Genomic DNA, 13,511 nt, shown 5'->3' on the forward strand with positions numbered 1-13,511 from the left:
TGTAAACTAAGTGGGGATGGTCAGATTCTCAGCTGATAATTGGTTAATTGCAATCCATTTTCATTAAGTGTGGGGGTAAAACTTCCAGTCCCTCCCTTTGAACAGTGAGAAAGGTTGCAGGGGGTAACCATTAAATTTCTAACCAGACGGATAGGAAAGAACCTTTAAATAAAGAGGTCTAATTATAGTGCTAATAATAGCCATTAATTACAGGGCTTTCCAAGTTAATTCAATTATTTTTGTGCTCTGCAAGAATTCCAGCTCTTGATACGCACACCAATGCTGTAGCTTGCAAATTACTTACAAGTACTACACTAGAGTATCCATGGCTATGAATGTCACTTATCGCTATTAAAGTTTTATTGTGACATAGTATAAAAAGTTGATCTATGTGTTCTACATATTACAATTTGTTTCCCTAGATGCCATAAGCTACCCCCTAACACCAAATACTAACATAGTCAAGGTATAATCTCCATCATGTATTCAACCCTTGTTTACTGTCATAAAGGAGATAATATTGCACATTAGCACTTTGCTGTCATAAGGGTCAATGGCGGGGGGGGGGGGGGGGTGTGTGGGTGGGGGGGAGGCAGGTTTTTGGATAGCTTGTTATGTAGGAATCCTTCCTGTACTCCTGTAAATGGTAATTATTTTGTGTACCCATCCTCCATATAACACTGCCTCCACCACCCATTTATAGCTAATTTTTATTTAATACAAACCAGTTCAAATCTTTTAAAAGTATAATTATAAAAACTTCATTAGAGTCACTAACTAATCTTTCTGGCAGCCCATCCACCCCCTCCTTCGCTTAATTAGTCTGCAAAGGATAATGTTAATGAATAGCAATGTAACAATTAGTTGTATGTGGATGAAAGAAATACAAAGAGCTTGCTTTAAAAATAAATCAGGAGACAGAAAATGACGAAAATTGTTTTATTTGCACCCAAAGAAAGCAAGCAACCAAAAATAACTATATGCGTTTATAACATAATAAAATAAGAGAAAAATGACCAATTGATCACCTAAATCATTCTATAGAGATGCACACAATCTGTGTCAGTATCGTAGGGTCACACTATGTAAACAGAACTGTATCTGCATATAGTTCTCAAGAAAAGATTTTTTTGTCTTTACAGAAGAACAAGTGGATATCGGCTACAAAAGACGCATTTTATGTTATACACTTGGTCAATATTGGAAGGAAAGATTCTGGAAATAAAGATTTTATAGGAATGTTTCTAAGGACTCTTTCACACGGGTGTATGCGTTTTTATGTTTGCCCGCCGGCGATGTAAAAACGCGTGGATGGGCGCACAAATCTAATGTTTGTGTGCCCGTTGAGACAGCATGGGCCCGGCGCATATACGCCGAGCCCACAATGCCATTGGGCAGGGGGAGACAGCTTAGCAATCCTAAGCTTTCTCCCCCTCACTGGCTCTTGGCTAGGGTAGGAGGCAGGACTGGACGGGAGCTAGTGTGCAAAGCTCCTGCCCCTTCTCAGCATCCAGCAATGGGAGGGGGCAATTTAGTTTAGTAACTAACTCCACCTCGTTCCGCCCCTCCCATTGCAAACAGCCAGCAAAGGGGCGGAGAGAAGGGGGAGGGAGTTTGGCAGTCACACTGCTGAACTCCATCCTACCTCCCTTCACCAGCAGCTCTCATAGAGGTCTATGGCAGCGGCCGTATTCTGGCCGGGAAAGACAGTTACAGGACTATCTTTCCTGCCCGGCATTTTTTTGGTGTGTGCGAATGCAGCTTAATTTGAGATAGATCAGCTAGGCTGGACAGTGTTTGAGCAGATGTGACTATTGGGTCTACATCACAGCAGTTGGAGTATCCATTGCAATAATTTTGGCTTGAATGAGTTTGTAAAATTTCAAGTATATTAAAAAATGTGTTGGAAGTTATGCATGAAAAAGGCAGGAGAATTCCAAAACTTGAAATAAGATCTGTCTGTTTTACACTATATGACATATATACAATGGTGACATCTTGTGATCTGTGACACGAAAGCATGGGATGGGTGCATCATGATCTCTTCTCAGATAATGTGCAGACTTCTGCTCTGCACAGCAGAAGGCAACATTTGTCAAGCATGGGTTAATGTGACTTGAGTTACTTTGACCGCAGGTGGATTGTTGGTGTATGAATGTGTAATGCCACTATTTAAACAGCTGCACTTGTTGGCTGTTCCCAAACCACAGTACCAAGACTGGATGTACCATGGACAGACCTCCAACAAAAGATCACACATCAGCAGGCCATGTGTAGTTCATCCTAGAGACCAGCATCAGGTGGCATATCTGTTATTTCAGCCACAACATACCACAGTGGACCAACTGATCCAGCAGTACAACAGCTGGGAAGTTAGACAAACTTCTACAATGACCATGTGGCGTACCTTACGCCAACTGGGGTTTAATAGCTGAAGACCAACAAGGGTATCCCTGATGACCATGCATGTTTACCAACAATGCCTTGCATGGGCCCAGTGAAAGATGTTAATGGACCTTAGACATATGTAGAAGGTCATCTGGAGGGATGATTACCATTTCCGGCTGAACCATATGGATGGCCAGGTGCATATCTGACATAAACAGCATGAAGATGTATCTGATGGGTGCACTGTTGAGGTTCAATAGGACAGTGGTTGTGGTGTTATGGTTTGAGGAACATTTTTCTGGCATGGCTTTAGACCATTAGTCCTCATACCACGATCCTTGAATGGTGAATGCTACAGAGACCTATTAGCTGACCATCTGCACACATATCTTCATGAAGTCTTCCGCAACCACAGTGCAATCTTTCAACAGGACAATACTCCTTGTCATCAAGCTTGGATCTAAAGCAAGTGATTGGAGCAACATGACAATGAATTCTTAACACTGCCTTGGCCCTCAAACTCACTGGACTGAAATCCCATTAAACATATTTGTGGTATGTTGGAAATGGCTGTGAGATCTGCTTACACCTATCCGCAAAATGTGTATCATCTGACAGTTGCTGCAGTGTGCATGGGTCGAGTTGAGTATGGAGAATGTTCACCGCCTTGTGTAATCTCTTCCCTGAAGTCTGAAAACTGGGATGGCCGAAAAGGTGGACCAATCCATTAATGAGTAGCTGTTCCTAGCTTCCTATTGCAGTGATCACTCAGTGTATGTGTATATACACATTTATATACAAAATATATATAAATATATTTCTGTTTTTGCTAAATTATTTTTGTAATGGGTGGCATGTGTCGCCCTCAACCTCAAGTCTTCTACCAGAGGCCGGGAGTTTGAAGGCTCTGCATAGAATCTTAGCTGTTCCTAGTATTACATTCTTCTGAACAATGTGCTAAGATGTTGTTCCTGGGATTTTTGGAGCCATTTTCCCAGCTTAGGTGATACAGCCCTGAGTCCTTCTACCACCACACGAACCACTTTGGCTTTCCCTTTCCACATGCTCCCTGGTTCTTTCAGGCCCTGGTACTTCTCTAGCTTCCCATGCTTTTTTTTCCTGATTATGTTGTCACTTGGTACCACTATATCTATCACCACCATTGTCTTCTGGTCCTTGTTAATTACCACAAAGTCTGGTTGGTTGGTAAGCACATATTTGTCCATATATGGATCTTAGCCCTGTTCTCCACAACTTTCTGTGGCGTCTCCCATCTGGATTTGAGAGGCTTTAGCCCATATGCTGCACATATGTTCCTGTACACAATGCCTGCTACTTGGTTGCACCATTCAGTATATGCTGTACCTGCTTGCATCTTGCATCCTGCCATTATGTGCTGGACTGTCTCTGAGACTTTTCTGCACAATCTGCACCTTGGTTCCTGTCTAGCGTGATCCTAGATTCCTTAGATTCCTGTGTGTATAATATATATATAATTACATATATGTGGTAGATCCTATAAACACTCATTGTAAAAAAAATAAACACCTAGAAGGAGTTGGCGGAATCGAATGAAACTTTCTATGTGTGATTGTAAGTGATTACAATCAGAGGCATAACTTGAAGCTTCTGGGCCCCAATGCAAAATCTATAACAGGGCCCCCAATTATTATGCTTTGTTCATAATACCAGGCTCCCTATATGGAGAAGAGAGGCCTTATGGGCGCCCTAAGGCTCCTGGGCCCGGGTTCAACCACATTCCCTATAGTTACGCCCCTGATTACAATATAAGAACAAAAGGATAATTTATTGCTGTGCCGCCTCTAGCTTGGATGCAAGATGTGATACAGAGGGCATGGAGGCATGCAGGTTCCATATTATGTCCTGCAGCACATCGCTCCACATTTGCAGTAACTGAGCCTTTAGATCGTGCAAACTCATAAGCTGTTGAAGTTGGCATCTCAGATGGTCCCATACATGTTCTATTGGTGATAAATCTGGTGATCGGGGAGGCCACAGTGTGACAATGTTGTGGAGGCATTCCTGTGACATCTTTTCTGTGTGCGGCCAAGCAGTCCCCAACTGGAAAATGCCTCTTGGAAGCCCTGCCATGAGCGGCAACATATGTACCGTGTTAGCCAGTAGAGCAAAATGTGATTTTTTTTTTTTTTTTTCCAGCAAGAGAAGCCATGTAATCTTGTAGATATACCTTTTAATGGCTAACAAAAATACATGATATTAATGTGAGCTTCCAAACCTACGCAGGGTTCTTCTTCAGGCTTAAGAAGAACTCTGCTTAGGTTTGGAAGCTCGCATTAATATCATGTATTTTTATTAGCCATTAAAAGGTATCATATCCACAAGATTACTTGGCTTCTCTTGCTGAAAGATGTCTTGAACATATCACTGAGCGGTCATTGTCACTCGTACCAGTATTAGCAGTGACCAACTGTAGTGTGTGATGCCCCTCCAAACCATCATAACAGCAGTGGGGGCAGTGTGCCACTTCACAGCAAAGGCAGGATTGAGGCGCTCACCCCTAGGTCTCCAGACACAAACACGGCTTTCGTCAGTGCCCAAACAAAACCTAGATTCCTCACCAAAGCAGCTTAGTTCCACTCTGTAGCAGTCCAGTTTTGTAATTCACAACAGCACTGCAAATGGAAGAGATGGTGGGTGGGTGTGAAAGGCAGTACGCCGTGAGACCAAATGTCCTTCAGCCAAGCGCCTTGAAATGATTGCGACAGACATAGGGGCCACCTGTCTCTGGATAGCAGGCAACGAAACCGTTGGAGCTGCTTGTGCTTGTCAGGCTATCTACTGGTAATTTGTTGAGGGTGTTCTGAGCCCAGTCACCTTGTGTGCCTGCCCTCATGTATCCACTGGTCCCAACATCTCCTAAAACTCAGCTCACAATAGCCCAGATGATGGGCAATTCATCAATATGACCATCTAGTTTCTCACATTCCAATAATGTGCCCCCTGTCAAACTCTATTAACTGAGCAAAATCTTCTTCATTGCGTCATAGAGGCGCATAGTGGTCAACAAATTCTACACAAGTGGAAAAAGAGGTCACTCCTCACAAGTAGTCTCTGAGAGCCTTTTTATAGGTCAAGAGGACAAGCCCTTTTAGGGCCTCAGGTGACCGGAGGCCGTTCATCTAATCACGCCACAACTCTAATCATTTGCATATCTGCCTGAGATGTAACTGCATGCCGAGTTTTGCAGCAAAACGACAACTTCTTCTAGGTGATTGATTTTTTTTGTGTGTACTAGTGTGTATCCTAGTTCGTCCTTAATAGTCATCATTTGGTAACAGTGAAAGTAATAAATGTTTTGTAACTTATTGCCCCCGAGTTTGTTTGTTTATTTATGTACTATTTTTCAGATGTTCCTCAGAAGAGCTGAGCTGAATTCTTCCTTGGGAGCTCCCTGATAAAGCTGTTTATTTTCGCTACCAAATGTATTCATACAGTTTAGATCTCCTGATTAGCCAAAAACCTGCATACACTGTCTGCTAACCTGACATGTTAAGCAATCATCACAAAACCTCAAAAACAACAGGTTAGTGATCTAAGGCTGACGTCTTACAGCTTTCAATAACAGAAACAAAATAATAGTCTTGAAGTTATCAGATGCACAAAACTATTGATGATCTATCCTCAGCATAGGTAATCAATAGCAGATCTCTGGGGAACTGCTGTGCTCAGGACTCCTCCATGATTAGCACGTGTGAAGGGGCTGTGGCCATCCAGAGGACTCGCAACGCTATCTATTGTAGAGTGGCCTGGAATGGTATTGCAGCTCTCCCCCATTGAAGTGAACGTGAGAGAGCTGCAGTACCAATTTTGTGGCAAAATTTGCAGCAATTCCATATCGAAAACACTCGAGAACTGATTGCGACCTGCTGCTCCTCTCACCTTACAATCAACAATCCCTCACTACAGTGCACGGAGCAGCCCTGACATCCCTTCCCTTACAACCACTTCTAAGTGCTGTGCCCATTGGTGAAGTGATGCACCCACTTCCACATCACTTGGCTGGCGGCCACAGCACTAAGTAGTGGCTGCTCTGTGCCCTGCAATGCGGGTTGCTGATTGCGAGGTGAGAGGAGCTGCAGGCCGAAATCGGCTACGGTTCTGCCGTTGATTTCAAGTCAAATCCACACCAATGGTGTGGATCTTGATTTTGTTTGTGATGCAGAAATGCAATGGATTTTCCGCTATGTGTGAACATACTCTGAGTCTTCCAGCCACATGCAACACCTTCACGTCAGCTAATGAGTAGGGGTCCCAGGTAGGAGACTCTCATTAGTCTGCTACTGCTGACCAATTCTGAGATTGCTATTCTCTGTTCATATGATATGTTAAAGAGGTTATCCAAGTTGAAAAAAATGAAAAGAACAGCTATGATGGGTCTAAAACAAAAAAAAAAGAGTAATCTCATTCATTTTTTTAATCTCTTGACAAGCAAAAAACATACAATGGGAGATCTGTGACTTTCAAAAAGGGAGCTTGCTGAGGTTGAGTAGAAAAAGCACTACATTAGGTTATTGATCTATTGGGAGTCTTTTGAACCCTAGTGACAGGCACTAAATTTAACTTTTGGAACAATACATTTTTGAAACAGTGATGCCCAAAAAGTGATCTACCAGCCAACCTCAGGGAGGATACGTAAATCTTGTTGTTGAGCCACCAGGCTGATCTCATGGCTGGCTTCAAAATAGAAATGATTTGTGATTCATTCATTGGTGAATTTTATAGGAACTTGGGTCTCAACCAATACAGTTAGCTGGGTTGGGTCTCTATAAAGTCCCTGATGGTAAATTTAAACTCCAAGGGGATGTTCATACGTCGGAATCTGATGCAGATTTTTCTGCGTGCTTTCTGCCTCTATAAACGGTTTCACAAACTCACTGCCAAGACGCAGATTTCTGTTGAGGCTATGCACATGTAAACTGGCATATCCACGCATGGATTTAGCCCTTTTCAATGAAAGTGATGTCACTTTTTTTTTGGCATGCGTATTTGACATCTACAGTCTATATACAGCACAGATTCCCATCTTAAGTAACAGGAAGCAGATTTAGCATAGAATCAGTACTAGAGATGAGCGAGCCTACTCAACCACGCCCCTTTTTTGCCTGAGTACTGCGATTTTCGAGTACTTCCGTACTCGGGCGAAAAGATTTGGGGGGCGCCGTGGGTCAGTGGGGGGTTGCAGGGGGGAGTGGGGGGGGGGAGGGAGAGAGAGAGGGCTCCCCCCTGTTCCCCGCTGCTACCCCCCGCGCCGCCACGCCTCCCCCCGCCCCCCGTCGCCCCCCGAATCTTTTCACCCGAGTACTGAAGTACTCGAAAATCACGGTGCTCGATCGAGTAATTACTCGAAACGAGTAGGTTCGCTCATCTCTAATCAGTACAGATTCCACACCAAAATCTGCCCCAAAATTCCACCATATGAACAAGCCTTAACGCTGAGCAGGACAGAGAGGAGGAACAGCACTTTCATGAATGAAGAAGACTGAGGTGCAGGCAGCACTTTTTTTCAAATATAACCTTTACTTATAACCTTAGCAACAACCGTATTTACGATATATCATTTCAGAGGAGGATTGTTATACTTAAACATTGTGTAATAACTCTTGCCAACATTTTCTTAAAGCAACAATAACCAATTACTTATGATGCATTCTCATTACCCAGTGTCTCAGACCAGTGCATACATTGCCTTCTACATCTCCTTCGGGTGGCGACAGCATGGCACATGACTACATGAGCCTCTCCTGACTATGCTTCACGCAACTGCAACACAACCTTAACATTGAGCTTCCTCATCTGTAGGAGCAGCATCCTTTTTATACAGGACATGCAATGTTGTAAATGTCATTTCCACTGAGGTCTCTCCCCATAAAACAGCTACCATACATGGCCTAATTACCACAGCGCACCCCACCAAAAATATACAGTGCTGCTCTACCCATGTATTGCCACACCATTACAAAATCATACACATCACACTTTACATCATTAATGATGAATTACACTGTAACTAGCTATTAACCCTGTGACATCTCACATTGTTGTGGCGCCAAACGTCACCTTGGACACTAGCGTTTACACAGTCCTCTTAAATTCACGACCCCAACCCTGGCCAGGGATTTTATGCAATAAAGTTCCAGGAGAACAAGTCCACTTATAACCACTTGGAATCTGCTTCACCAAGTATTGGCATCTCTGCTGCACTGCTCCTTCCACAATGATGGTCCTATCACACTTTGACACTGACACCTTGCTGCGAGGTTCTTCACCTTGGTGGTTGAGCAAATCCTCTACCTTCGGTCATCAGGGCTGTTTCTGCCCTCTGGTCGTTCAGGCTCTCTGGCTGTCTTTGTGTTGCTACCCAGCATAAGGACATCGCTACACGTGCAGCTCAGGCCGTTCCTCCCACTGACGGCCTCCGCCACTTTAAATCTGGCTACAGTATCACATGCTCTGTGATGCAGCTGTAAATTCCTTTATATCAGGTGCTGGCTAGAATGTTCCAGCCGGTTTGGAATAGTAGGTGGGACTTAGCTCTCATACACTTTTCCTCCCTTAAATGCCTGCAAGGATAACCAGTGCCTTCACACTCCCCCTGGCCCACCCGTCACACTGGCAAAAGTGCTTGGAGTACCACTCTACTTTACCCCCCACCCTGGCCCTGTCACTTGCCATCAGTAGGGTCTTTTACATAGCGCTGTGAATGTTTTTATTACTGGCGCTCCCATATACCCTAAAGGGGCAGGACTTAACGTGGCTAAAGCAGGTGCTCATCCGAGCAACCAGGAGCCTCTACTGTGTGGATGAGAGGGCAGAGTATCTCTCGGCCTCTACATAATAAGTACCTGAGACTACTACCCCTGGAGAATATGGAAAGGGAACCATGTCCACTGTGCTTCACATTTGCCTTTCCTTATTCCTGTATATGGTGAGAGCTGCCATCTTGCCTGAGTTGCAGTTAACAGCATTTAGAGAGATGCTTAACAGCAGCTTCATGGGTCATAGGCACAATGGACCGCAGTTGATCCTTTGATGTCTATGGAAGAATGTTCTAGGTATGATTTGTGACCTGTTCAGAGGTGCAGGATGGAGAAGGAGGTGAGCTGTGACCATCATTTATTATCATGTGTTATCTATATACAGGTATTAGCTTTCATTGTAATCCTGCATCACACATTCCCTTTAAGAGATTATGGCTTTCAAAGACCACTGCCTATATACAGAAGCAGTTGCTTCAGGGTCCAGAATAACAATACTCTGATTAAGCACTGTGCTCAGTGATTTTAGATTTGATATGTCACTATGTGTCACTGCACATTACACCTTTTCATCTGTAATGAAATAAAACCTTTCAAACTAAGAGATAAAGATGAACAGAACATCATAACAATAAAAAAACACAAAGTACAATACATGAAAGCTAACAGATATAATAGGAAATAGAAATTGTGTGTATGTCAATACATGGGTTATTGCATAACCTCTAAAAAAAAACTAGTCAAGAAATTAAAATAGTTAGAATGTCTAAACTAAAAAATAAATTCAAAGGTTTCCAGGCATGGGACATTTTTAGAGATGAGCGAACGTACTCTTTTCGGGTGTTTTTGCACTCGAGCACCGTGTTTTCCGAATAACTGACTACTCGGACGAAAAGATTCGGGGGGCGCCGGGGGTGAGTGGGGGGTTGCAGAGGGGAGTGGGGAGAGACAGAGCTCCCCCCTGTTCCCCACTGCTACCCCCCACTCCACCACGAGGTCCCCCGCCCCCCGGCGCCCCCCGAATCTTTTCGTCCGAGTAGTCAGTTACTCGGAAAAAGCGGTGCTCGAGTGCAAAAACACCCGAAACGAGTACGTTTGCTCATCTCTAGACGTTTTAAATAATGGAGACACAACCATTTGTGCTCTTCACATAAAACATAAGTTATGGCCAGTTTCACATCTGTGTTGGAACCTCCGGTCAGAGGTTCTGACACAGATCTGACTCAAAATACCGGAAGAAACAGTGCTGCACTTTTTCTTCAGTCTAAAAGCTGAGCAGTTGAGCAGAAACCCAACGCACCCCAATTATAGTCAATGGGGTCTGTTCGGTTCCGTTCCCGAGACTAAGTCGTTTGTCCCCTTTCCTGCTTCCCGAATGGAACAGGAAAGTGAAACCCCCGGGGCAGATGTGAAACCACCCTATGTCCATCATTGGAATGAAATCCTTTGTTTTGCGCCTTCAAATACAGAGACCGTGTATGTGTTCACAGGTATGGGATGTGTAGATACTGAAATATCATCCACTTGTACGTATTACTGTCATTCCTGATCTAAATGAAGAATACATTCTTTCAGTTTGTACGTTGTGATTGCCATATGGATTTTGATGATTTCTACTCATTTGTAATCTGTAAGGTTAAGCTCACACATGGCAGATTTGTTGTTGAAATGCCTGTGCCTGAAAAACAGTTCCATGTAACAGAATGGGGTTGTTCCTGCAGCATGTGCATGGATTCTGCAATCCCCATTAACATGTATGGAAACATATTCTAATGGGTGCCTTGTTTCCCCCTTATGTGAATAGCTATGCTCCCCTATTCAAGTGTGCATCAGTGCTAGTTTTCATCACTTATCTTGATCCGTCATGAAATCACATAACTGTACACAATCATTGTAAAATGTACCCTTACAAGTTCATGTATATTTACAGTGGGCAGCTAAAAATGACTGACTCTCAATCTGGGATCTAACTATATTCAACATTAGCATTGTTCTTACATGTCAAAAAAAATACTTTGAGAGATTTCATCCACTTCTATAAGTCTCACATCTGTAGATTAAACAGCTACCCTGTTTCCCTGAAAATAAGACATACCCTGAAAATAAGACATAGCATCATTTTCCAGAATTTTTGAGGATGCAAAATGATTTTTCAGGCTTTTTGAGGATGCTTGAAATATAAGCCCTACTCCAAAATTAAGCCCTGCTAACAGTTAATTAAAAAAGTCAATTTAAATAGTGTTCAGGCAGCTATACATGTAAAAAAGTTAAACCTTTTTGAACAAAAATTAATACAGTTAGTCCCCGACTTGCGAACCGGTTCCGTTCCGGGAGCCCGTTCGCAAGTCCGTTTTGTTCGCAAGTCGAACAAATGGTTGTATGGAGGGGATCGCGGGTGGATCCCGCTCGATACAGCGTTGGGTGCCGGCTGTTCTTACAGCGGGCACCCGGCGGCAGCAGTTCCGACGAGCCACGCCGCTTGTCAGAACTGTTAACACTTTAAATACTGCTCTGACAGCGGTATTTAAAGTGTTAACAGTTCTGCCGAGCGGCGCGGCTCGTCGGAACTGCTGCCGCCGGGTGCCCGCTGTAAGAAACAGCCTGCACCCGATGTTCAGGGGGCCCGTACAGCGTCCCACGATGAGATCGCGGGACGCTGTGTGGTTGCTAGGCAGCCGGGGACCTCCTGAAAGGCCCCAGGGCTGCCTATGCAGAGTGCCCATCAAGCGCACGGCTTGATAGGCGCTCTGCATAGACAGCCCTAGGGCCTGAAAGGCCCCCGGCTGCCTAGCAACCGCGATGTGACCGGACAGGCTTCTATCAGGCTTGATAGAAGCCTCTCCAGTCCCTGCACAGTATGATGTAATGCCATAGCATTACATCATACTGTGCTGTACAGATAGTTCGTATCTAGCGAAATTCGTAAGTCGAATGTTCGCAAGTCGGGGACTATCTGTATAAGACACTGTCTTATTTTTGGGGAAACACGGTAGCACCTATTCAATCAAGATCAGGGACATAGCTATAGGGGAAGTAACAGCAGTCTCATCTGGGCTATGTGCCTGAGAGGGAGCAAAGGATTGCCTACCACATAAGAAGACACCAGTGTTAGGCCTTAGTCAGACGGGCGTTTTTTCGCGCGATTTGCGCATGCGCATGCGATTCGCGCATATATAGAACCAATGGTTCGCTATGGTATCGGTTACATGTCCGCTTTTAATGCGGATATGCGATAAATTATAGGACACGACGATTCGCAGATCGCGCCTATCTGCGTTCGGCGTTTTATGTGCACACCAAAATCATTTTTTTCGACGGCCAGTCTAAGTTTCATGCGCATTTTGATGCGCACGGCGATTTTTCTCCGGTCAGACGGGCGTTTTGCTGCGACGATTTCCCGCGATTTTTAGCCCCCGGTCACGCGATTTGCGCATGCGCATCCGACATGCAATCCGCAAATCGCGCGAAAAAACGCCCGTCTGACTAAGGCCTTATACTGTATATTGCACATGGTAGAGATTGTCTACTGGGGCCCAGGAGGCATGGAGTCCACATCAGAAGTATGTCTTCATGGGGCAGGTCATCTGTGTCAATTGTTTATGTTACCGGATGTGGATATTGCAGCAAAGTCTATGGCAGAAAAACTGATGTGTGCAAACCTACCCTAAGACTTTATGTTTCACCCGTTGATGCCCACCCAGTACAGTCCAGAGTATTAATGGAGTTTGCCATAGTGATTGCACTGAACTTTGTTCTGATCTGATCTAATCTTTGCACCTTCTATGAACAGTTTTTGCTCTAACATAAAAGTGAATTATTTACTGTAAGAGCAGTGAGACAGTGGCACTGTGTGAGGAAGAAGTGAAGTCGCTAGGGTCCTGGACGCCTTCCTTGAGGGTTACAATATTACATGTTTAAGGCCGCCTGCACATGGGCGGAAATCCCGCCGCGGGATTTCCCGCGAGATTTCCGCCGCTGAAAGTTTGCATAGCAAACAAACCGCGGCATGTCCTAATTTTCTGCGGGGCACGCACTCACCCGGCCGCCAGCTCCGGTCTGCGCATGCGCCGGCTGCGCGGCAGCCGGTACATGAAAGAGCCGGGGCCGCCAGGCGCGGGTGAGTACGCACTCGTCCCTGCAAGCGCTCGGGTCGGATCGCGCGGCGAGAATTGTCGCTGCCGGATCCGACCCGCTCGTCTGCAGGCGGCCATAGTCACTGATTACTTTAGAAGAGTCAGTGATAACGGGGATTATTCTCCCCTAAAATGAGGAAAATTGGCTTTTACCTCATTTAGGGGGTAATAGGCGGAACTGGAAGGACGCAAG

This window comes from Eleutherodactylus coqui, chromosome 5 (assembly GCF_035609145.1).
Source record: "Eleutherodactylus coqui strain aEleCoq1 chromosome 5, aEleCoq1.hap1, whole genome shotgun sequence".
NCBI classification, from domain to species: domain Eukaryota; kingdom Metazoa; phylum Chordata; class Amphibia; order Anura; family Eleutherodactylidae; genus Eleutherodactylus; species Eleutherodactylus coqui.